The sequence below is a fragment of the Lactuca sativa genome, chromosome 1 (assembly GCF_002870075.4).
Source record: "Lactuca sativa cultivar Salinas chromosome 1, Lsat_Salinas_v11, whole genome shotgun sequence".
Classification (NCBI taxonomy): Eukaryota; Viridiplantae; Streptophyta; class Magnoliopsida; order Asterales; family Asteraceae; genus Lactuca; species Lactuca sativa.
In genome coordinates this window covers 22,295,463-22,323,188 of record NC_056623.2, presented here as the reverse complement: position 1 = coordinate 22,323,188, position 27,726 = coordinate 22,295,463, and the positions used below count along the sequence as shown (strand labels likewise).

The 27,726-nt window shown below is 34.5% G+C and overlaps 1 pseudogene; it reads left to right on the top strand.

Moving 5' to 3' along the window:
* The first annotated feature begins 965 nt into the window (after window positions 1-965).
* On the top strand, window positions 966-4,239 carry LOC128132210 (raucaffricine-O-beta-D-glucosidase-like; annotated as a pseudogene).
* The last annotated feature ends 23,487 nt before the right edge of the window (window positions 4,240-27,726 follow it).

Sequence of the window (27,726 nt, the reverse complement as noted above, 5' to 3'; positions counted from 1 at the left end):
AAGCTCTTCTCTACTAATGGTGTGTGTGTGATTTTGATTCTAGAAAAAGCGTCATGTTTGACAAGTCAATCTAAAACAAACCGGCTGTCTTGGACATCTTTAAAAAAAAAAAAAAAAACACATGTTTTTATGTTTCATAATTAAAGGATATTATTAGGAGACATCGACGAATATTTCCATTAGCATATCATAATGTCATAATTTATTTAGCGGTTAACAACAAATAAATAAAAGATCTGATACTTAATACATGAATCCTTGGAAGATATGATACTTAATCCATATGTTCTTCCTATCCTTCACATTTTTTTCAAACATCCAGTATTACTGCACCAACGGGCTACTAGGGAAGAAGGTTACAAAAAATACAAAACAAATCCGTTTCCACCTTTTTTCCATATGTTCTACCTATCTTTTATTAAATGCAAATCAAATTCAAGTACTATCGAGTTCCAATCCAAAAGATATTACTGATCATATTTTCCTTGAAAAGGATCACTCACTCATGCTTTGACCAATTTTTTATGACTTTAATTAGCCAACGAATTATTTACTGTTTGATATTACAATCTGAGTTTATTTCATTTAGATTTTTTCCCTCAGGTAATAATATAACCTCTAGAACTTGGTTGGATAAGGTTATTTACAATCTTAACTGTGGTGGGTAGGGATATATTCATACTTATTTTATTTTTATTAAAAAATATTTTAAACATCTTATGAATAATGAAAAGGTTTCATTAAAATCTGAGACAATACTGTAAAAGGATGTAAAAATGAGATCGATCACGTGCTTCAATCTTCTGGTGGGAACTTCAATTTTTATAGATATCTCAAATCAAGCACACGAGATTCAGAAGAAATTATTGTTAATATTGAATTTCGGGTATTGATATTTTAATAATGAATTGAAACGTTTTTATAAAATAAATTATTGGAGTTTGAGTAGGATGCAGTTCCAATTTTATCTATAAATAGGATGGCAAATCAAGTATTCCTCTTCACAGCTGAAAGTTAATCTGATCCAAAGATAGATATAATGGCAGCAACTCTGAAGGCAAACAACACTTACATTTTCCCCGATGACATAAGTAGCAGCGATTTCAGTTCAGATTTCGTTTGGGGTTCCGCCACTTCTGCTTATCAGGTATATCGTCACATAATATATATTGCTCTGTATATTTTTAAAAATATTACGTTGTTTAGACTTTTATAAGTGACTCATGTAATTCTGTTTTATATCATTCATGGTTTACTTATGGCAATGTGAAATTATATATAATCTAACATTCGAGCGAGTATCATATTCTATTAATAGATCGAAGGCGCTGCATTTGAAGGTGGTAGACAACCAAGCATCTGGGATGCTTTCTGCCTCAAAAATCCTGGTTTGTTTTTTTCTTTTTCAATATGAAGTGACCATGCAATAGCATGCTCATTTTCTGCATGCACAGGAGCTTTCAATAAAATTAAGTCATGAAAAATTGTTTTACATTATATTGCAGGTGCCATCGACAATGGTGACAATGGAAACAAGGCTATTAATGCTTATTACAAAACCAAGGTCTTCATCCTCGTTAATTATAACCTTAATTAATTAATTAGTGATATATGTTAGTCTAAAATCAAATTATGCCATCAATCTAAACATATTTTCTTATAATTAATTATACTTGGTTCATGATCGTACGTACACAGGAAGATGTGCAAATGATGAAGAAAATGGGTCTAAAAGCCTACAGATTCTCAATTTCATGGAGTAGACTATTGCCAGGTACGTGAAAACGTGAAGAAAAACAAAATTACATTGATTTTATTTAAAATATTAATTTGTACATAACTAATTTGTTGGTGTTGTGTACGCAATCTTAATTAATTAGGTGGAAAAGCTAGCATGGGCATCAACCAGGAAGGTGTTGACTACTACAATAACCTAATCAATGAGCTGATTGAGAATGGAATTACACCATATGCCACTCTCTTTCATTGGGACCTTCCCAATGCCCTAGAGGAAGACTACATGGGATTTTTATCTGAACTAGTTGTGTAAGTAGTAGTATAAAAAATTTAGATATCAATCAATATTAATGTACGTGTGCATATTTTGGATCATCATAAAGCGCAACCTCAAATTAAGTAATTAAGATAGATAGATATATAGTATTGTACATTGACTAGCTTAATTGTTGTGTGCATATATATTTTTACAATCAGACTTGATTTTGTGGATTATGCGGAATTTTGCTTCTGGGAATTTGGTGATCGGGTGAAGCATTGGATCACATTGAACGAGCCGTATACCTTTGCTGCTATGGGTTATGCTTACGGGACAATGGCACCTGGGCGAGGAGGAGGAGATACCGAAACTCAGCAAGCCGTACTCGCATCTGGAAATAATCTTGGAACTCGTAATCGTGCAAGAGCTTTCAACAATAAAGAGGCTGGGAATCCTGCCACTGAGCCCTATACTGTAGCACACAACTTACTCCTTTGTCACGCTAATACTGTCAGACTATACAGAGATAGATTCAAGGTAATTAACTACTATACGTAATTAACATTATTATGCACAAGTATATATATATATATATATATATATATATATATATATATATATATATATATATATATATATATATATATATATATATATATAGAGAGAGAGAGAGAGAGAGAGAGAGAGAGAGAGAGAGAGAGGTTTAATTAACTAAGTGTGGACTCGATCAACCTTGCAGGAAAGCCAAGGGGGTGTGATCGGAATTACGTTAAACACACAGTTTTACCAGCCACTTGATCCAACCAGTCAGGATGACAAGGATGCAGCCAACAGAGGCATAGACTTTATTTTCGGATGGTGAGTCTATCTATAAAACTTCATCAGAATCTATGTACATGTACGTACGTATATTAATTGATCAAATTTTTGCTGCAAGTTCATGAACCCAATATTTAATGGAAGTATATATGAATCTAAACAATATGAATTATGTTATGGATGATAGATAATGTTATGGATGGCCGTTTTCCTGAATTCACAAATAAGCAAATCGAGTTATTGACTGGATCTTTCGATTTTCTTGGGTTGAACTACTATACTGCTCAATACGCCACCACTGCAGCACCAACTGATGTCGTCTCCTACTTGACAGATAGCAAGGTCCATCAACAGCCAGGTATATCTATATATGCTTAATTAAGTGATTGGAAATAGATATAAGCCTTGCTATATATATATATATATATATATATATATATATATATATATATATATATATATATATATATATATATATATATATATATATATATATATATATATATATGCGTTGTCTTTTCAGATGATCTTAATGGGGTACCTATCGGAACACAGGTATATACTTCCTTTTGATATTAGATTCATATTGTTTTTAATTTGTTTCATAATTTAAGTTACTTGAGCAATGTGCGTAGGGAGGTGTTTATTGGTTTTATTCGTATCCACTTGGCTTATACAAATCGCTTATGCAAATCAAATCTGAGTACGGAGATCCAACGATATATATAACTGAGAATGGTAATCAATTTAGATTTTCTTTTCACCTGCTTATACATATAATTGTCAGTTTATTTCATCATAAATTATTGAAAACAATATTACGAGGTCAATGGCGCTGTTTATGTAGGCTGGCCTGATGCAAATAATAACGATCTCAAACTTGAAGAAGCCCGTGTTGATGAGAAACGTGTTAATTATTACAATACACATCTTCAAAGCCTCAGAGATGCAATTAGGTAAACTTATATTATATACCACATATATACTCAGTTATGTATTATGCCTCAATGGGGACATTGTGTTGCATGATCCTAAACTTCACCTCCATTCTAATCAAACCTCGTTATACTGTTGTAGAGATGGCAGTAAAGTTGTGGGGTACTTCGCTTGGTCATTGATGGATAATTTTGAGTGGGCCTCAGGATATTCGGTTCGTTTTGGACTATTTTATATAGATTACGCTCATGGGAAATACACTAGGTACCCAAAGACTTCTGCAATATGGTTCATGAGATTTCTTAATGCCAAGAAAACAATTGAAATCAACAAAGCTACATGAAGGTAATCCAAACTGTTGCTTGAAGTTAAACCCAAAGGACTGAGTAAGCAACAAGAAGGAAATATAAGAATGTTATGTTGTTTTCTTTTATAATAAGAAGTACTCTTGTACTAAGTCATGTTGTTTTCTTTTATAATAAGAAGTACTCTTGTACTAAGTCATGTTGTTTTCTTTTACAATAAGAAGTCGTCTTGTACTAAATAAGTCTGTGGGATTGGAAACGTCTATTTTTCCTCTTTATTTTAGTAGGATATATGAATGTTATTTGTTACCAGAACAATGTTAATGTACTATGTTGTGAACGTTTACATCATAATCGATATATAAGCGTGTATATAGGCATTACATTTTGAAAATTGTTGCGGGCTTCGAATTAAGTCAACTTAAGCATCGGGATAGCTCTATAAATCATATCGGTCCATCCAGATAAAGTAATTCAACTATTTCAATTTTAGACGTAGTTTCACATGCAAATAATTTGAACATGATCACATTGACGCGTCACTCTCAACCCATAGAAAAATACATGATTCTTTGTTAAAACCGGTTTATACTTCATTCAATATTCATTCTATTTGTTTTACCTTCACATTTTTGTTATATATCACAACAACATATGGCACTCACAAATTAATATTATAGGCATAAAATGATGGTCTAGAGTATTTTTACAATCCAAGCATCCCGATGGTTCACAATCTGTTCAGGTCACACCAGTCCCAACCTTGAATCGGTCTCCAATGACTATTTTTGAGGCTAGACCAATAAAAGAAACTTTAACTCAAACCTAAAGATGCAAAAATGTCACTAAACATAGCCAAAAATAATTCACCCCAAAAAATTGAACTTGGTATGTTCTCAGTTGTCCTTCCCTTTTATAGACTTCTACCCTTCCCTCTTTGCTTCGATGGGTAAGCTTCATTTATTTTCTCTGGTGATTTTATTTATCACTCCAGCCACAACAACTCCCCTACTATCTTTTTAATTTCTATCATGGATATTAATTTCAGTTTCAAAAAAGAAATCACTTGATGGCTTCATATTAAAAAAACGTAAATTCATAAGTATTCCATAGGTAACTAGCTACATAATAGCTACAGACTACCGACGGAAGAGAATAGCTACAAGATAGCTACGAAGAACAGACAAATTTATAATTTTATTATTATTATTATTATTATACTATATATTAAAATTTTTGGGTCTTAGCTACAGTTAATTAGGTGGTTTTTTAGCAGAAAAGGCCCTTCCTTTATGATGGTATGTCATCTTTTCGTTTTCTTGTGTTTCTGGGCAGTTTATGCCGTTTTCTATAAACTTCGTCGACACGTGTTAATTTGATTTTGCTTCACTGTCTTCTCGGTTTCCACTCAACTTTTTTAATTTCCACCGCCTCATATCTCTCCATTCTTCTTCTCTGATTCTACCCTCTATTCCTTCTTCTCTCTGAACAAACCTCCTCAATTCCTCTGATAAACCCTAAGCAATTCTGTTTCCCGCTGTCTACCACTTCACCGCCTATCTCTCCTTTATCTATACAAGGCGTTAATTTCGACCCGATTCCATTCATCCATCGCTTCTCCCTTCTGTTCTTCGTTTCCATTCATCAGAGCGTCGTTGTCTAATTTGTTGGAAGGAGGTCCAATAATCGCCAACGGAAGAGAAGTCGGGAATATACCAGACAGTACGACCACAATCGTCGACCGATCGATTCACCCCAACCCCCTTTGTATTTTAATCCACCGCCATCGATTCACCCCAACCCCCTTTGTAGCCATCGTGTTTGTTGGAAGCTATCCAAAGGTTATATGCCTCTTCCTTCGACACACCCAAACCTCGAATCAGCGTCATCTCACATCATCGGCTTCCTCTATCAACTATTAAGATTCAAATATTCCGGTTATTTGCCTTCTGACTATCTACAGCTTATAGGATTGCGATTCCAAGTAGAGACTATTTATTAGTTATTGTTATTATTATCATTATTATTTTGGTTATGGTTATATCGATAGGAGGGACATGATTTTGATATTTGTGATGTTTTGATGTAGGTATGCTCCTGTGTTTCATTTGGAGGGTGTCTTCTCCGCCTATCAGTCGTCGTATTTGTATCCCCTTCTTCCCTACGCCACCACCATCAGTCACCGCCAGTTGGACTCAAGAGTTCAACAGAGGTTGGAAAATAAATTCTTTTGTTGTTGGTCAGTGCTACAAGTCAATCAGGTTTGTGGCGATGACCGATCATTATGATGTTCGAAAGAAAATCACTCATTCCAGAAAACCACTGTCACTGCGATTTTCTGTTTTTAGCTTTTTAGAAACCGAAAAAAAAACAGAGCCATTGGAAGCACTTGACAGGATTAAAAATGGTACCTTTTTTGTTTTTTATATTCTTTTTTATCGTTCTAAAATTAAATGTATGCAGTTTAATTTGATGTTGTATTTGGGATTACACGCAGACCTTATGGTACCTGGGTTTATTTCGTTGGTTATGTTGTTTAGAACTCCGTTGCATAGATTTGTATTTCTAACAAGCTTTTTGTGTTTCGTGTTGATATGATAAATTGATAATACTATAGAAATGATTGAATTTGGATGAATTTTCAGGGTGATCTTAGAAGCTATCTTCAAAAGATAGGAAAGTTGTCCCCATCAAAAGCTCTTACATTTGCTCTGGATATTGGGAGGCAAGTAGTTTTTTTAACCTCAGTTTATGTGAATCAGGAGAAAAAAGGTAAGTTAGGATTTTTTTTATAATATTATATTAATAACATGTCCGGTTGTAAACTTTTAGAAAAAATAGCTAAAAAAAGATCAAAGAAACGGTGTAAAAGTTACCAATAATCCTAATGGATCATTATTATGATAATAGTATTTGTAATAATATTAAAATATTTATTATTATGAAATCATATACTTAGTATTTGACACTTTTTGCTCTTTGATTGATAACAGGGGTATGAGTTATCTTCATGACAGTAAGACATATCCAATTATCCACTGTGATTTAAGGCCAAAGTAAGGCAGCTAATATAGGTTCAACTAATTATATAAATTTACCTATATAAGTTCATATGTTGACATTTTTTTTAATAATTAAAATATTGGTAGGGTGCCAGAAATAATTTCCTGGATAGTGGGGGCCAATTGAAAGTTGCAGATATATAGGCAAGAGTTATAGGTTTATATACGTATTATATTCTTTATTTTTATAATTGTTGTTTTAATTTATTTTTGATTTAATTATTAAAATGTAATTGTTGTTGAACATTGAAGCAACATATAAGATTACTTTTTTATGATTACCAATGGACAATGTAGATAAGGTGATCATGTTGTAAAAAAAAGCACAAAGGGTAAAAAAATAGCAACATACTTTACTTACTTTACAAATAAATGCAATGTACTTTTATGTAAAGTTGGTAGACGTTTCTAATTACAACTACCTGCATAAAACTAAAAAAATGATGAGTTAACTCTTTGCAGCCTATATATTCATTGCATTACTTATTTATTCTAATGTGCTCAAAATATCACAAAACTTGCAGGCATCTATTACTCCACTTTGTGTTATAATGACAAAGGACAAACCACCAGTTTTAATTCGTGTTCTTCTTGACTGGTCTGTTGATTTTCTATATATTTTTCTACTATTTCTTAAAGTTCTTATTATGTTAGCAAACAGCCACATCTTTTTACTTATGGATATGAAAAGATTCCCAAAGAGCTCATTATTTGTGTGTCACTATCACCTCTTTTGAGATGGTATTTTCCGGATTTTGGGCTTTTAAGCAGGGTGAGGCTTCTTAAGAAGCATATGAGGCTACTTGGTGAGGAACCTACGAAGTAAGCTAAACTTCGTTAAAATGAGCGATTATGGTTTCTTTTTAATATGTCATTTTGCAATATATGGTGTTTTATCATTAGTTTTTCCAGATATTGCTTATAAAGTTTTTGAGAGAATGATGAACATTTGGAGATATTGGTGAAAAAGGCAACATTTGGGAAATTTGAATATAGTTGGGTAAAGCTACAATTTCTCCTTTGTTTTTTATATTAATTGAAGAAAAATTGGAAGAATAAAGACTATAACGACATTTTGTTGTGTGATTGCATATCTTCATTGGATGACTGATACTTCACTTCATGTAGCTTACAATTATGTATCTGGATTGCACACGTGTCGTCCTGATAGAGCAACATGGGATTTGATAGCTATGGTGGAAAATGGGAAACATGAGGGACCAGCTACCTATTCTGTCACATTTGTGTGGAATGGACATGAGGGAGAGAATGTGGAATTAATTAGAGGTTTCGCTGGGAATTGGAAAGAACCGGTTAAAGCAATCCATAAAGGTGGGCCACAATATGAACCTGAAGTTCGACTTGCACAGGGGAAGTAATTTTTATCATTCTACTGTAAATTTAAGTTGACTATTTGGTCAAACTATGTGACGCGACTTAATTAATTTGATGAGAAATGTTTCAGGTCTTATTATAAGTTTATAGCGAATGGGAATTGGAGGCATTCAACAACTTCACCCATAAAAAAAGATGATAGGGGGAATGTTAATAACATACTTGAGGTTGGTGACGTGGCAAATGTGAGGCCTTCTATTCAACATCCAACGAAGGTATACATGAAATATATTTCAAAATATATTTTTAGGGTTTTTTTTAGGATGCGAATATTGTGAAAGTGATTGAGAGGGCATTGACAAAGACACCGTGTTGATGCTCGACATGTTCAACATGATGCAGGAAAACATGTCAGAAGCCATCAAAATATGCAACAAGATCGTGCAACACCATCCAACACCATAACAAAAGCAGCATCATCCACTTCTACAACATCGACCACTTTTGTATGCAGTTATGTAATGAAAAATGATGTAATCACCATCTAATGAACAACTTTCTTTTGATCCATATTCTCTCATACGATCCATATGTCAAATACAAAAGGAATCAGAGAACAAACAATACAATAAATCCTAAGAAATCAAACCTTTCATCATTAGTTTTATATTCCGAAAATATATTTATTACCATCAGATAACACATCTACCCTTACAACATGCACATCCAAATAACTCCAATAGTAAACGCATACAAAATAATAAACATACATATACTTCAAGCGTAAACATCTATACCATCTAACCCCCGCGTAGCGGGGGACACGAATCTAGTTATTATTATTATTATTATTATTATTATTATTTCCATTATTATTATTATTATTATTATTATTATTATTATTATTATTATTATTATGTTTCATTATTTGAGTCTTAAAACTTTTTTTTTTCTGATCGTTTTGTTTTTACATATTTAAAACACAAACAATTAAAAATAATAATATTTAGTATATCATGTATTTGTTTAATGATGTTAATTATGGCTTAAGAACCAACATATATAACTTTTTGTATATTATATATAGTAATGAGTTGTAATGATGCATACGTTTGTATGTAAATTTATGTTGTATATAACTCGGTGAAAACAAAGCAATCAAAGTATAATTATGTTGTGAAAAAAATAAAACGAAAAAAACAACATTAAACCATTGAAAAATAGAAAAATAAAAAAAAGATTGTAGGTAATTTGTAGGTATATACCTACGGATTATCTACCGATTCCCTTTATCTGTAGGTAATCCGTAGGTATTTACCTACAGATTACCTATGATCGTTCTTCTATTTTCTATTTTTTGAGGGTGAAATGTTGTTTTTTTCATTTAATTTTTTACAACATAATTATACTTTCATTTCTTTGTTTTCATCAAGTTATACATAATATAAACTTACATACAAAACGTATGCATCATTAGAACACATTATTCATTTAGAATTGTTTTTTATATAAATCAAAGTTATTTTCTATACATAAATACAAATAAGTAGACATATCTATATTCACACAATATGTATGTACTAATATCATGTATTTGTTTAATGATGTCAATTGTGGCTTAAGAACAAACATAAATAACTTTTTATTATATATATATATATATATATATATATATATATATATATATATATATATATATATATATATATATATATATAGATCCGGTAAGAAATTTTTTTCGGTAGGAAGATAAGAAGTTTTTTTTCTACATACTTTTCTGACGAACAAAAGAAATGAATCACTAGATGAATAAAAAATAACATGATTCACCACAAAAAATCTCCAAAAAACACACCGATAATTCATTTATACAATGATTTCGTTGTTATTCACTAAAATTGTCATAAAAGTGAATTTTTTCTTAATTAACTTAAAAATGAATCATGAAGATGTTTTTTTGGGAATTTTTTCTTGTGAATCATCTTAGCTTTGAATCATCTAATGATATATTTTGTATGTTCGTTATAAAAAATATGTAGAAAAAAAACTGCTTACCTTCCTACCAAAATTTTCCTTCTTATTTAATCTTGACTATATATATATATATATATATATATATATATATATATATATATATATATATATATATATATATATATATATATATATAGAGTCAAGATCAAATAAGAAAAAAAAATTTGGTAGGAAGGTAAGGAGTTATATATATATATATATATATATATATATATATATATATATATATATATATATATATATATATATATATATATAGTAATGGGTTCTAATGATGCATATTTTTGTATGTAAGTCATCCCTAATAAATAAAGATGTTTTTGCCACATGTCACAATCTCATTTATTTTACCACATGTATTTTTGTGATTATTTTAAATTAATTTTTATTTCACATGTCATATTATGGTTTTTTCAATTTATTAAATTGTAGAAAGTATTTATATTCAATAATAAATGTATATCAATTTCATTAATGAACTTTCCTTCTAATTTCAAAATTACCAAATTAAAGATTCATTAATTTTCTGTATTTATTAACTAAATTATTTGTTTAAATTTAAAATAGAAAAAAACACTTTAATTTTTATAATCAATATTTTCTCACTTTTCTTATAAATTCATACTTTTCAAATGTTTAGAATTTATATTGTTTTTCTTTTTAAATAAACTCATGTAATACATAGGTCTCACACCTAGTTTATCTTATGTATAACTTGGTTAAAACAAAGAAATCAAAGTATAATGAAGCTGTGAAAAAAAATTAAATGAAAAAAAAACGACATTTGACCCTTGAAAAATAGAAAAATAAAAACAGACCGTAGATAATCTGTACGTAAATACCTACGGATTGCCTACATATAAAAGTAATCGGTAGGTAAACCATAGGTATTTACTTACAGATTACCTACAGTCTTTTTTGATTTTGCTATTTTTCAATGGTCAAATATTGTTTATTTCGTAATTTTTTTCACAACATAATCATACTTTGATTGTTTTGTTTTCACCGAATTATACATAACATAAACTTACATACAAACGTATGCACCATTAGAACCCATTAATTATTTAGAAAGTTTTTATATATAAATCAAAGTTATTTTCTATACACAAATAAAAATAAGTACACACATTTACATACACACCATATGTATGTATTATGTTTAGTGTATAATGTATTTGTTGAATGATGTTAATTGTGGCTTAAGAACAAACATAGATAACTTTTTCTATATTATATATATAGTAATTGGTTCTAATGATACATAAATTTGTATGTAAGTTTGTGTTATTTATAACTTGGTGAAAACAAAGCAATCAAAGTATAATGAAGTTGTGAAAAAAAATGAAAAAAACGACATTTGACCCTTGAAAAATAGAAAAATTTTAAAAAAAGACCATAGGTAATCTGGACGTAAATAACTACGAATTGCCTACAGATAAAGGTAATCGGTATGTAATCCGTAGGTATTTACCTATAGATTTGTTGGATTAGTATCTAAGTCCATAACTATTTTGGTATGTACTTGACCCGATTATGAGCATGATCCTTTTGGGTTGCCTTCACCATAGCAATATGTAGGATGAATTAAGGAGAGAAAAGTTTAATTATGATTTATTAATATATTATGAGAATAATATATTAAAGGAGAAATCATATTGTTTAATTAATATTAGTCAAGAATTAATAAATAACTAATTTTGTGGCTAAAAGAGATTAATTAAACTTAGGGGACTGGAATTGTAATTATAAGATAATTGCAATTGGGCTATGGATCACCTTGGAATAATAGGTTGGACGAATTCTATGGGGAAGCCCAATAGAAATCGTACAAGGCATGTTCCAGAAGGGGTTCATGGGCTGCTTAGGGCTTAAGCAGTCAACTTAGGGTTTCCTTGTTAGATAACCCTAATTGCCTACCTATTTAAGGAGCCCCTAAGCCCCAAAAACGTGGTGAATGATTCCCTTAGGGTTTCTGGACGATTTTTGGTGCTCCCCTCTCTTCTCTCTTCATCCAAGTTGCTTAGTGGTGTTTGTGACTCCATTAGAGGTGCAACACTTGAGGCACTAAGCTTTCTGAAGCCAAGGAATTGATTGTTATTGCTACATAACAATCAAGGTAAGATCTAAACCCTAATTCATATGTTAATTTGATTGCTAGTATGCTAGATCTAGGGTTTGTAAGTCTTGGAAGTTTATTGCATGTTCAAAGTAGAAAAACTAGATCCAAGCAATTAGGGTTGCATGAACACCATAGGATTGATGTTATGCACATAACCCATCAGTGGTATCAGAGCCTAGGTCGTTTTTCTAGTTGAATAGATGCAAAAGTGAATTGCCAAAGGATCAAAAAGCCGAAAAATTTTGCTGTCTGCGCCGCCGATTCGGCGAGTCCATCAGTGGACTCTACGAGAAGGCTGAACTCGGCAAGTCCATCAGTGGACTCGGCGAGTCCAGTGTACTGTTGACGGGATTTTCGATTTTTTGAGCAGATTTTGTTACTGATAATTACTAAAACTCGTTTTTTATTGCCTAAAATTGATTTTTTATGTTTGGAATGTTTATCCTTAACAAAATTAATGGATTTGGTTAAATATGGATAATATAGGATTATTATTAGATAAATATTTTGTTGGATTAGTGTCTAAGTCCATAACTGTTTTGGTATGTACTTGACCCGATTATGAGCATGGTCCTTTTGGGTTGCCTTCACTATAGCAATATGTAGGATGATTTAAGGAGAGAAAGGTTTAAATATGATTTATTAATATATTATGAGAATAATATATTAAAGGAGAAATCATATTGTTTAATTAATATTAGTCAAGAATTAATTGTTAATTAATTTTGTGGCTAAAAGAGATTAATTAAACTTAGGGGACTGAAGTTGTAATTATAAGATAATTATAATTGGGCTATGGATCACCAAATAATATATAAGTTGGACAAATTCTATGGGTAGCCCATTAGAAATCGTCCAAGGGATATGTTTAAGGAGTCCATGGGCTGCTTAGGGCCTAAGCAGTCAAATTAGGGTTTCCTAGTTGTAAACCCTAATAGCCTACATGTATATAAAGGGCCCCTATGCCCCAAAAACGTGAACAAGTCTTCCATTAGGGTTTCCAGCCGTTTTTGGTGCCTCCCTTTCTTCTCCTCTTCATCCAAGTTGCATATGGTGTTTGTGACTCCATTAGAGGTACTACACTTGTGGTACTTGCTTTCAAGAGCTAAGGAAATTCAAGGAACTAGTTGTTATTGCTATGTAACAACAAAAGGTATGTATTCTAGCTTTATATATGAATTTCGAAAATTATAGTAGCATGCCAGGTTTCTTTTTGTGTTCATAAAGCTGTATAACTAATAGTGAAAACATAGATCCAATACTAGGGTTGCATGCACACATAGGATTGTTTGTATTAAACCCATCAGTGGTATCAGAGCCATTGGTTTTTGTTTTCAATTAGCTTTTATTCAAATTTATGAACTTGAAATATTAGGGTTTATGGCTAATGAACCCTAAAGGCTAGGTATTTTTCGCAATTAGGGTTGCTAAACCCTAGATGGCGATTTTTGCTAGGGTTTCCCAAATCCTTTCCTTAGCCTCCAAGATTTTGAAATCTAGGGTTTTCCAACCCTTGGATTTCGAAATTACCTCCTTCCCCAAGGTTAGATCCTAAATTTTAGGGATTTGGATAATCCCATATCTTGTAATTATCTTTTAATTGTTAAATATGGTAATTAAAGATCTTGAATTATCCCATCCCTTATTTTCGAGATTTAGAGAGGGATTCAAGGGATTTGGATATCTTAGATGTATAATTGGTAATTATCCTCATGATCTAGATAATCCCTTGTGATTTAATAATTTAAATTAATTGTTTAATTTATGGTAATTATTAAATCAACAGTTTTAATATTTAAAATTTTAATTTAAATGTCTCAAATTCAAAATTTTAAGTGAGATTAAAACCTAATTGTTTTGAAGAGTTTCAAAACTTGCCCTCAAGTTTTGGAATTTAAATTGTTGATTAAAAGTTAATTTTGAAAGTCTAAAATCCAAAACCCTGATTTTGAAAAGTTCAAATTAAACCGTTATGGTTTTATTAAATTAATTAAGTGTATAATTAAAAGAGATTTAATAAATCCATAATGATTTTGGTTAATTAAAAGTATAATTTAAACCACCTAGTATTTTAAAAGTGTAAAATACACCCTATACTATATATGACATTAAAAGTCTAATATTATATATGTATGAGTAAACAGTCAGTCTTACCGTTAGTAGGCCTCATTCACGAAGCTGGTCTATAAGGGGTGTTTAAGGAAATTGTCTATAAAATGGCGATTGAATGGGTATCCACTCTTACCCACCGCACTCTTGACTGGTGGAGGGTCGTTAGCCGAACGGGTAGGATAGGACAGAAACCTTCCATTATAAGTATAATGAAGTACAAAGTAACTAAATGTTTTTTTTTTCAAATTCCCAAATCATAGTTACTTTAGGCAAAATGTGAAATTGTATGCTAACCCATGGAATTACACTTCGTACCCTTGTCAAACGTTAGTGGAGCGTGTGTGGTTAACCGGCACACTAATTTGGGGATGACATTGGTGGCGAAGGGTGGCTCGATGCTTATCATAGATCAATGGAGCGTGTGTGGCTAACCGGCACATTGATTAGGTGATCGTAGCATTGGGTGTACCACGTGATTCGTATGGTTATTCACACCTTGTTTGTGATCCTCGGCATCCCAGTCACAAATAGTAGGGCATAATCGAGATTAAACATGCCATTGAAAAGTTCAATGAATCTCAAAAGATTTAGGAGTTTCAATTCATTTAAAACTTAATCTTCCTTTTCGTTTTTCATGGTGGAAATTGGTAAATCGTCATTTACCTACCTTCAAATATTTTACAACTAGATTACGGCATCCCTCTTCTAGGTTGTAGAGTATTGTGTTGGATCCTAGCTTGATGTTTCATTTGGGTGTTACATCAAGAATTCTAATCAACATAACTTGAATTTTCTCCCGTTTTGTAGATGTCTGAATCTTACAATGGTCTTCCCAAATCCTTTGGAACAAGCTTTCCAAATGAAGATGACGTTCCGAGATATGATCAAGGAAATGAGAGTCATGCTTCACTTCCTCCACCTCCTCCAATTGTTCTCCCTGACCCACAAGTTCAAAGGCTTGAAAAGTTCATGCTCACTCAAGCCCTTTTGGCGAGTAAACACGAAGATGGGAAACCTGTGTGTGCACACGTCTTAGAGATGAAGTCACACATTGATAGGTTAAGCATGTTGGGTGTCGAGATTTCAAGTGAGTTGGCTGTTGACTGGGTTCTTCAGTCACTTTCTGAATCATATAGTGAGTTTGTTAGAGAGTACTATATGATGGACCACGACGTGACCCTAATTGATCTCACCTATTTGCTTATAGCTGCTGAATCAGCAATGACTTGGCGTGCTGGTCAAGCAAATTTGTCTAGTGAATCAAACTCCCAAACTTCAATGGACACTGGCAACATTGGAAGTCCAGAAAGAACTAAGTCTGTGATTGTCCGATGTGCTGTGCCAAAGGAGTCCATTTGCTTTTATTGCCAAAAGAAAGGGCATTGAAGACGAAGTTGCCCTAACTACCTGAGAGATCTAAGAGATGGGAGAGTCAAGACGTATGGCTCTGCTTCAGGTAAAATCCATTATCTAACTCTTTTGAGTTCCTATTCTAGATTCTTAATACATGATGTGATAAGATTACATTTTGATGTTTTGTAGGATCGAAGAAAAGAGAGGAAGCTTGAGAAAAGAAGTAAGCTGAATCTGATCATGAAGAAATGGATTTCGATCGCATTACTTGAAGAATGGATTCTTGAGCTACTACTTGGAGTTAGAATAGATTGTTAAGAAATATATAATAACATAATTTTTCAATTGAATTACATTGTAAGGACAAATTTTTTTCGCAATAAAATGAATTTAGATTTTGTCTTATTTATTTATCCTTGCAATGGCATGTATGAAAAATTAATGTTTGAATGTTTCTATTATTAGCAATAATGGATTTGATTCTTAATTGTGGAAATGTCAAAATTTTACCAAATAGGGAGAGTTTCTCATCACCCAAGTTTCAATTGGACAGAAACTTGGAATCATGCAATGTGCATTGTATGATGAATGAAAAACTTTCACATTTGGGAACCTTAGACTAATTCTTTGGCAAAGTGTCAATTGAAGGACTAGGAGATCGAGTACACTAGGTCGTACGTTGATCAAGTCTACCACAAGAGTGACAAAGATATTCGTCATGATTTACTAAAGTTTAGTAAATATGGTTATACTTATAAGATTAAGTATAATTCTAAGTTGATTGAAAGAGTTTCAATGAATAGTAGAACGAATAAAGAAGAATCAAGTAGGCAGAAAGATAAAAGTTTCTCTATTCTAAGAAGAAGGGAGAATACCTTTTATTGTGTTTTATGATAAGTCCTTATGATTAAGAACCATGTCTCAATTGATCCTCTAAGTGAGTCTTAGTGTAATTGCATGTCTAAGAAGAGGAATTGAGAATTGTAGAAATGGTTAAATCAAAGAGTCAATCATACTTCGTTCCAATATCAAGTCTTAGAGTCAAGATTGTGACATTGAGTGAAAAGTCTTAAGTAGGTTTATAACACTCATCAAATGTGGAATTTGGAAAAGTTTTCTTATTCTTGCACATTTGAAATTGGTAAGTTGTGCTGTCTTGGATAAGACAAAGACCAACTAGGACCAATTGTGTGAAGTGTTTTGTCTTGATAAATGCTTCACTAACTATTGAATATTTGTTGGTCAAGAAATGTTTCTTGACAAGAGAATCTTATATGTCAAGAAGTCAGTGGGAGTCTTAATGGTCTTGAAAAGGTTTCAAGAACAAATCAAGAATGAACCTTATCGATCATCACTAGCACACGACTTGAGGTTTACAACCTATCGTGCTGACATTGTTTTGTTTCTGTGTCATTCCAATTGAGTTAATTGTGTATATGAGTTCTATGAGTTCTCATTTGAATACACACTAAAGCCTTAGTCGATGGAAAGTACATTGATATGTAAGGACAAGTTACCAAACCACTTGGAAGGCGTGGTGGGCACTCGTGTTACCATAGGGCAAGAAATCAAGATTAAGAAAGTTCAGTCCATATGAGTTTGGATTTGTCGCAAACCTTGTTTTTGGCAAATTCACATGGATAGGTACTCATACACCATAAAATCTAAGTGTCATAAGATTCCCTCCTTCATGAAAATGACTGTGAGGAAATGCTTTCACTAAGAGAGGTTTTAAGAAGATAGCAATTGTGAAAATTGTATTCTCAAATTCGATTATGGTTACGGCATCCCTTTCCATAGTTCGAATTGTGAGATTTGGCAATTAGTTTCAACATTTGGAACTTAGTAACATAAGTTATGAATTATTTAAACACACATATGAGCTATCTAAGGCAAAGGTGTATAAGGTTAAGAAGCTTAGATAAAGGCTTATCGAAGCATCTGGTATTAGAAATATGGATTTCAGAGATTCAATAGGCATTGTTTTCTGAAAGTTCATTTGTTTTCTGAATACATGTCAAAGCTAGTGGGAGCATAAATGTTATGCTTATATGATAATCATCATGATAGTGGGAGCATAAGTGTTATGCTTGTATGATTGTTATGGCGAGTATTGCAAGTTAGCAATATTAATTATAGAAAAACAAAGATTCCATTTGCAAAGTTGCATGGGTTGAAAAGTTGTTTTGCTATAATTAAGGGAGAGAATATTATACTCCGTTTCAAAATCTAAAGCTTAGATTAAGAAATTTTAATATTTTCAGTCAAAGGATACATTGTGTGTTCTTAAAATTCGATTATGATTACGGCATCCCTCTTCATAGTTCGAATTGTGAGAACATGACACATAAAATATTATGACAAAAGATTGGTAAAGTATCATATCTTTATGTGAGACATTATGCATCGTGTCCCATACGCTTCGGGTATAGGATCGATTGCAAATGCTATAATATTTACCATTCTAAAATTTTTCAAATGTCTAGCGCATTAAGAGGGAAAAAGGACTAGAATGGATTTTGACTAAAATTATTAAACAACTATCAAAGGACAATCCAAAGTTCGCTGAGGATTGGTCGCTTATGAGTAGTTGGAAGTATGGTATTGGATGGACCATATCGACATTATTTTGAATAGATAAGATTCTATTAAGAATGAGTTGTCATATGGCAAATATGGAAATGTTTCCATATTGGGAGTTGGATATCTATGTCTAGATTAGAAACTTTTATACAAGAAGGATGTTCAAAGGAATGTACTTTGAATGTGAGACTTCACATCTATGGAATTGTCTTGTAACAATTTCTAAGAAAGCACTTTGTAATTTCATTAGCCAAGTCTTGGTGACTTTTGTGCTATGACTTTACAAAAGGATCGTTGCGTAAAATGTTAGAATCTAGCATATTCTAGTAGTGGCAAGAACCTTGTGTTCCTACACTAATAATGGGGATTGAGGAATTGTGAAATGAGAATCATTGGAAAAGTTTTCAGTTGTTCTACTTCACAAAGCATGGACCATAGGAAACAAAGTGTGCATGCTTAGTGCATGGGACAATTGTTGTTGTAATTCAAGTAATGAGTTGATTATCCGAAACATTAAATGATAAATAATGAGTAATCAATATGGTGGATAAATAGAAGGGTTTTATTTACTCTCACAAGTTTGGGGCCATATAGGATTAAGTATTGTTGTCATGTTTCAATTTGCATGTTTTGACTTCCAGAATAACTAGGTTGTTCAAACATCCACAGTTGGTCATACGTTGGGAGTAGGTATGAATAAAGACTGTCATGAATCTGTCTGTAGATTGTCTGAAGTGTTTAGACATGGCACAAGTTTGCTGCAGAGTTCGTGAGTGCTTTGATAAGATTAAAGTATTGGATTAAACCCACGCTCACTTGGATCACTTCATGGTTTTATCACGAGTGATTAGTGAGACGATAATATTGTATATTCTTGAAACCGAGACGTGTGAGTTGTTATTTGTTGGTCGGTTACACATTGATAATAAGTAAACGCACTAGTAACTTGGTGTTATAAAACTTATTGTTGTGTGTGATTCGATCAGCAAATGCAAGCGAGCATATGAGTCGAAGTTTATCCATTCCTTTTACCCAAAGTGGGATAAAAGCGATATCATTGGGCCTCTCGATGATTTAGTGATGACACCTAAGCGCTTGGCCAAGCCGGGACTAAGTTGATGTGTTCAATTGTAGTCTGTTATCAGTCGTCATAAATCGGAAGTCGGGAAACAGTATAGAGAGAATGATTGAAATTCATGCCTTTTGTCTATACGATATCTTGAGAATGGAGGAATATATAATCCCTTATCTAGAGGACACGCTATCTGATAAGATCAGAGTTGACAGCGGCTTTTGAAAGGTACGATTGCTGATCAGGTTTTGAAGTCATACGGAAAATAGTTATTAGACTTATCCAAGTGGGAGACTGTTGGATTAGTGTCTAAGTCCATAACTGTTTTGGTATGTACTTGACCCGATTATGAGCATGGTCCTTTTGGGTTGCCTTCACTATAACAATATGTAGGATGATTTAAGGAGAGAAAGGTTTAAATATGATTTATTAATATATTATGAGAATAATATATTAAAGGAGAAATCATATTGTTTAATTAATATTAGTCAAGAATTAATTGTTAATTAATTTTGTGGCTAAAAGAGATTAATTAAACTTAGGGGACTGAAGTTGTAATTATAAGATAATTATAATTGGGCTATGGATCACCAAATAATATATAAGTTGGACAAATTCTATGGGTAGCCCATTAGAAATCGTCCAAGGGATATGTTTAAGGAGTCCATGGGCTGCTTAGGGCCTAAGCAGTCAAATTAGGGTTTCCTAGTTGTAAACCCTAATAGCCTACATGTATATAAAGGGCCCCTATGCCCCAAAAACGTGAACAAGTCTTCCATTAGGGTTTCCAGCCGTTTTTGGTGCCTCCCTTTCTTCTCCTCTTCATCCAAGTTGCATATGGTGTTTGTGACTCCATTAGAGGTACTACACTTGTGGTACTTGCTTTCAAGAGCTAAGGAAATTCAAGGAACTAGTTGTTATTGCTATGTAACAACAAAAGGTATGTATTCTAGCTTTATATATGAATTTCGAAAATTATAGTAGCATGCCAGGTTTCTTTTTGTGTTCATAAAGCTGTATAACTAATAGTGAAAACATAGATCCAATACTAGGGTTGCATGCACACATAGGATTGTTTGTATTAAACCCATCATATTTGACCTAGTAAGTTTGAAAAGTTTCAATTTGCACCCTTTAGGTTTTATAGTTTAAATTTGAACTTAAAAGTTTTGTTTTTGAAATTTAAATAGTTAAACCCTAATGTTTTTAAAAGTTTCAAAACTTGCCCTCAAGTATTGGAATTTAAAAGTTGATTAAAAGTTTAATTTTGAAATGTTAAATTCTAAAACCCTAGTATTTTGAAATGGTTCAAATTACACCCTCATGGTTTTGTTAAGTTAATTAAATGTTTAATTAAAAGAGAGAGTTAATAAAACCACCTAGTATTTTAAAAGTGTAAAATACACCCTATACTATATATATGTAACATTAAAAGTCTTATATATATATATATATATATATATATATATATATATATATATATATATATATATGAGTAAAGAGTCGGTCTTACCGTTAGTAGGCCTTATTCACGAAGTTGGTCTATAAGGGGTGTTTATGGAAATTGCCTATAAAATGGCGATTGAATGGGTATCCACTCTTACCCACCGCACTCTTGACTAGTGGAGGGTCGTTAGTCGAACGGGTAGGATAGGACAGAAACCTTACATTATAAGTATAATGAAGTACAAAGTAACTAAATGCTTTTACAAATTCCCAAATCATAGTTACTTTAGGAAAAATGTGAAGTTGTATGCTAATTCATGGAATTACACTTCGTACCCTTGTCGAACGTTAGTGGAGCGTGTGTGGTTAACCGACACACTAATTTGGGATTGAGATTGGTAGCAAAGGGTGGCTTGATGTTTATCATAGATCAATGGAGCGTGTGTGGCTAACCGGCGCATTGATTAGATGATAGTAGCATTGAGTGCACCACGTGATTCGCATGGTTATTCACACCTTATTTGTGATCCTCGGCATCCCAGTCACAAATGAAGGGCATAATTGAGATTTAAACATGCCATTGAAAAGTTCAATGAATCTCAAAAGATCTAGGAGTTTGAATTCATTTAAAACTTAAATTTCCTTTTCGTTTTTCATGATGGAAATTGGTAAATCGTCATTTACCTACCTTCAAATATTCTTCAACTAGATTACGACATCCCTCTTCTAGGTTGTAGAGTATTGTGTTGGATGCAAGCATAGATGTTTCATTTCGGTGTTACATCAAGGATTCTAATCAACTTAACTTGAATTTTCTCCCGTTTTGTAGATGTCTAGTTATGACAATCATGGTCTTCCCAAATCCCATAGAACAAGCTTTCCAAATGAAGATGATGTTCCACGATATGATCGAGGAACAAGAATCATGCTTCACTTCCTCCACCTCCTCCAATTATTCTCCCTAACCCACAAGTTCGAAGGCTTGAAAAGTTCAAGATCACTCAAGCCCTTTTGGCAAGTAAACACGAAGATGAGAAACCTGTGTGTGCACACATCTTAGAGATGAAGTCACACATTGATAGGTTAAGGATGTTGAGTGTCGAGATTTCAGGTGAGTTGGCTGTTGACTGGGTTCTTCAGTCGCTTCCTGAATCATATTGTGAGTTCGTTAGAAAGTACTATATGATGGATCATGATGTGACCCTCATTGATCTCACCTATTTGCTTATAGATGCTAAATCAACAATGATTTGGCATGCTAGTCAAGCATTTGTCTGGTGAATCAAACTCCCAAACTTCAATGGACACTGGCAACATTGGAAGTCCAGAAAGGACTAAGTATGAGATTGTCCCATGTGATGTGCCAAAGGAGTCCATTTTCTTTTATTGCCAAGAGAATGGGCATTGGAGACGAAGTTGCCCAAACTACCTAAGAGATCTAAGAGATGGGAGAGTCAAGATGTATGGCTCTACTTCAGGTAAAATCCAATAACTAACTCTATAAGTTCCTATTCTTTGATTTTCAATACATGATGTGATAAGATTACATTTTGATGTTTTGTAGGATCGAAGAAAAGAGAGGAAACTTTAGGGAAGAAGTAGGCTGAATCTGATCGTGAAGAAATGGATTTCGATCACATTGCTTGAAGATCGGATTTTTGAGCTACTACTTTAGAGTTAGAATAGATTGCTTTGAAATTGAAATAGCATAATTTTTTCATAAGTTTTAAGACTCAAATAATAATAATAATAATAATAATAATAATAATAATAATAATAATAATAATAATAATAATAATAATAATAATAATAATAATGATAACAACAACAACAACAACAACTGATGAGTTATAAAATAACTCTTTGATCGATTAGATCTTTGTAACAGGTAAGTAATGAACGTAAAGATAGTAAAAACGAAACACAAGTATGAATCAGAATGTGTCGAATGATTAGATTACTCGATCCTCAGTAGAGCTCGACTAAGAACTTCCACTGTAGAGGATTCTAGGGTTACAAAATAAGAACGATGAATATGCTGAACAATACTTCTCTAATCGTTTCTAATCCTCTCGTTCTAGGATGCATGCAAGCATCTGTTTATACTAAACCCTACAAAACTCACGGAAGGACAGGCCCATACCGGAGATAAACATTGGACTAGCTAACGAGCCCAATAGACGCAACACAACATTAGACCTAACAATCTCCCCCTTTGCGTCAATTTGGAGCGAGACTATCGTTTCTTCTTGCTTGGACCAGCAGCAGGAGCCTTCTTTATTGTATCGAACAGACGTGTGATAAGTGCAAGGATTGTCTGTCTGAGGCGAATGTACCATTGAATCATATCATCAAAGTACTTGATATCATCTGCTGTGTTCTGCTTGCATCGATGGGTGATCCCTAAAACGTGTTCCAAACCGGCAGTGGTGTAGAGATGTTTCTCTGCCAAGGCAAAAAGACATTTCTGTCCTTCGTTCCTGGTAAACATGACAGAGTTTCTCTTTGGGTCAATCTTTCCCATTTGCATCATGTTGAGATCACTGGCAGAGCCAACAGGAGATATGGTGGGCTTCTTCTTGAATACGCTCGCTATCTCCTGATCCATCAGAGCAACTGTCATGACATAGCATACAAGCATCCTCTTAAAGTGGTCGATGATCGGACCATATTCTGCTTCATTTGTAAGAAGGATGTTGTGCAAGATAATCCAGTCATGGGGATTAAGGTTGGGAAGATCTGCAAGTGAGATGGCATGTTCGGTCTTGGCAGATCCCCGTAGTACCTTGAACCGAACGTTGGTGAAGTTGCCTTCCCTGAACGGCTTTAGGACCCGAACATTGACGATTTTCTGAGCGCTCCAAGTTTGGTATTGTGGTTGAGCTGCCCTCAGATAAAATTCGACTAAGTCCCGATCAACCTGTGGATGAGGATGGGGGAACTCAGCAATGTTGGCAAAGGCATGAAAAAACAAACGCCTTTCGGTTCAGTGGCATATCGAACTGAGAGTCGACAGTGTTAGAACGATCTAAAGAGATCACAGGTTCTAGCCACAAGATACTTGGTGTTTCGATGGCTTCTTGAATCAGGTTCTCAAGAGTCCAAGGAGGAAAAAGAGTTTTCCTGCTCTCGAGAAGGTCGTGGGCTTCTTTCTGTCTTCTTTCGGCTTCTTCAGCCTCTCTAGCCACACGAGCACTGATGTCAGCCTCTTTATCTCGACCTTGTCGTTTCAGAAGGTCGGCGATTGTCTCCTTATCATCTTCATTGCTCTCCTCAGCAATCTTCTTGCCCTTGTCTTTTACACCGGAACCGGAGGCTTGGCCTACTAGAGGAGGTTCGGTTGTGTGTGTTGTTGTTAAAGTAGGAGGCGGTTGAGACATATTTACTTTTTCTCCCCCTTGTTTCGGAATGGACACGAAATCAAGGAGCCCTTCAATTTTGCTCAGTGGAGAGAGGGCGGGAGCAAGCTTCTCTGCAAGGTCACGCCTCATAGAATAATTGAGGATCGAGTCATGTGCTTCAAGGATGTTTGAGATAGCTGAGTGGACATCCGAAACACACGATTTAACCACCTCTCTTTCAGATCAAAGAGACTCAATCTCTTGTTGAGAGTTGGAGAGTTGAGTACTCTTGACCTTCAAAGCGGTAGTCTTCCTTACGAGAGCATCCATGAGAGAGTTCTCAGCAGCTAAGTCTTCTTGAAGCTTGGAGAGACGCTCCTCAATGGTTGTTCTGAAAGCTGAGTTGTCGTCAGAAATTGTTTGACGAAGTGAAGCGAACGACTTCAGCTCTGATGCGACTGAGTTAGCCAGCTGGTTGACAATGGGTTCCAGCTTTGTTGTGGTGGCTTCAGCGTTTTCCTGTAAAGATTTCAACAAGGAAGAAGCATCAGTGAATAGTTTATCGACTTTTTCGATCGCTGCCTCACAAGCTTTGGTTGAGGCGTCAATGGCTGCAGTGGCGGAATCAAGAGAAACTTGATGAGCTTTGGAAAAAGCATCAACAATTTTCTGAATGGCAGCTTCAGATATTGAGGACTGTGATGTGGAAGATGAGGCGATGAGAGAATCGATTTTGTCATGTAGCTCCTTGAGATGCCTCTTAGTGACAGGAGCATCGTCATCATCGTCACTTTGAACTTGAAACGGACTGTAATAGACCGAATCAAAGGTCATGTCCTCCCCGCCAAAGAGTGGTTCTTCACCCTCTGATGTATGAGCAGGAGAAGATGGTGGTGGTGAAGCTGGAGGCCCGGTAGTAATAGTAGTAGTAGGTTCGGGTTGGGTGGTGTGTTCGGTTGTTGGTGTGGGTTCGGGTGCTGAGGTGGATTTGGGTGCATCAGTATGAACCCCCGTATCAGATATGTTGGTTCTTACGTCTGCAGTGGTGGTGGTTGTTGCTTCGGTAAATATAGTGGAGGTATTGGGATGGAGGTGGATGGTATTTGAGTGGTGTAGGTTATGGGGGGAATGGAAAAAGGAATTGTAACTGGTGGAGAGGAAATAGGAGAAGTGGAAATATGAATCTCTGGTGTAGGCGAACGTGGTGGAGTGTTACCACGTTGAGATCCATCAGAATCAGAACCCTCTCCCTCAGATTCGCTTGAGGAAGAAGCGATAATCAACTTTCGCCTTGGTTGGGTTTTTCGCTTCTTCATAGGAGGGGATTGGGCGGCTCTGGTGGTTTTCCTCTTCTTGGGAAATGGGCCTTTTTCTCCCTTTGCAACCTGCTTTCCCTTATCAGCCTTCTTTCCTCTGGGGGCAGGCTTGTCAGCATCATGAATCGATTTGAGCATCTCTGGAGTAAGGTCTCTCGGACCAGAACGTCGGAACTCCTTGTACGTTTGAATGATCCGGCTGTCGGCAGGAACATCACCATACATTATTTCAGGGATAGAACCGTTGAAGGAAAATTTTGATGCGTCAGAGACAATGATCTTCGTGGTATGGAAAGTACCAATCGAAGACATTGGAGCACCAGTAACAATGGGGATGTGGTACTTGTCCATCACCCATTTAGTGACAAGAGTCCAGAATCGGGCATATGAAATCTCTGAATGTCGAGAAGTGGAAGAAAGACTCTGAATGAGTTGTTGCCATAGGACTGACCCGTAGTCTATGTTGATACCATTGTAGATCCCGTACATGATTGATAGGAACAGACGACTTGCCCCGTCGGATCCAGCACTTCTTTCAGACAAGCCCATGAAAAGCACAGTAAACATCCCATTCCACTGAGGGGGCAGGCATGATTTCTTGAATTTTGTGACCGTTGTGAGCACCTCAGTGTACCCCATGTTGTAGAACATGTTGAACAGATGACCCATCGGAATGGTTTCAGGATTAACCCTCGACGAATCAGGTTCAAACCCTAACAGCGTACAAAACCTCTGCTTGGAAATCAACGCCTTGTGCTCGAAGACATCGAAGAAAATCCTGTCGACGACCTTGTCGTAGTGAGCTGTGGCAAAAATCTGTGACAGGAACTCCATGGGAACAGCTTCAGCCCTGGTAAGAGCAGGAGTGATTGGCGAGTATTTCAGGCATTCGATGATGGGAAACATGAAAGCGTCGTATGCCTGAGGAGTAAGATCAATGGTCAAACTCTACTGGGGACGAATAGGCAAGATGTGAGAAGTCACGTGAACTGATGAAGAATCTGCCATTGTTGTGATGAAGATGGGAGAGATGATGAACAGTAGAGGTTGGAGGATTTTCTTGCTCTCTGGAAATATAGGTGCAGTAAAGAGGTAAACGGTGGTTTACATTGCCTTTTATACTGTGGGTAAAGGAGATAGAAGAATCTTTCCCAAATCTTCGATTTAAAAACTAAGAGTTTTTCGGAGGCGATTGACGCGTGACAGTTGGTGTTGCCGATGATTACGCAGGAGAGAGAGTGTCAGTCCCTAATTACACGCCTTCCCATCAGGCGCCGTTTGGAGATGAAACGGTTCCAATTCGCACGCTTTGCCTTCTTGCGCCGTTTGAAATCAAATCGATTGGACTCCCTCCTGAGTCATCATTTTGTCATCTTATCCCTTTAGAGTTTAACGGCATCTTTAAAATAAAATCGCCCACGTGGATCAATATCAACCACAACCTTTTTATAACAACCAATCCAATTAAAATATCTTGAAATTAATGAAACCAGAATTTTGGAAAATCAAAAAGATTTTCGTGCTGAGTGTGTAAAAGAAAAGGAAGTAAAGCAACACTTTTGAGGGATTAGGTGATGTCAATAAAGACACGAAACAATTGATCCCGAGCATGAATCTCTTCCTTCAAAGTCAAGAGAGACCTTAAAGTGTTTGTGTGGTTTCCCGTTGAATAACTATCAGACACTTATTAAGAAGTGTTGAAAGGCTTCTTTTAATTAGGCTTATGAGGGTGGCTTTCGCTTTGATTCATAATTCCTGATCTTGATATAAGATAGAAATCGAACGAAGTACTTGTGAGACCAATGTAGTGGGTTGAACAAGTAGGTTGGAGATAATTTAAGTGGCAAGGTAAACTAATGTATGCGAAATATCAAAAAAAAATTAAAACTGGATC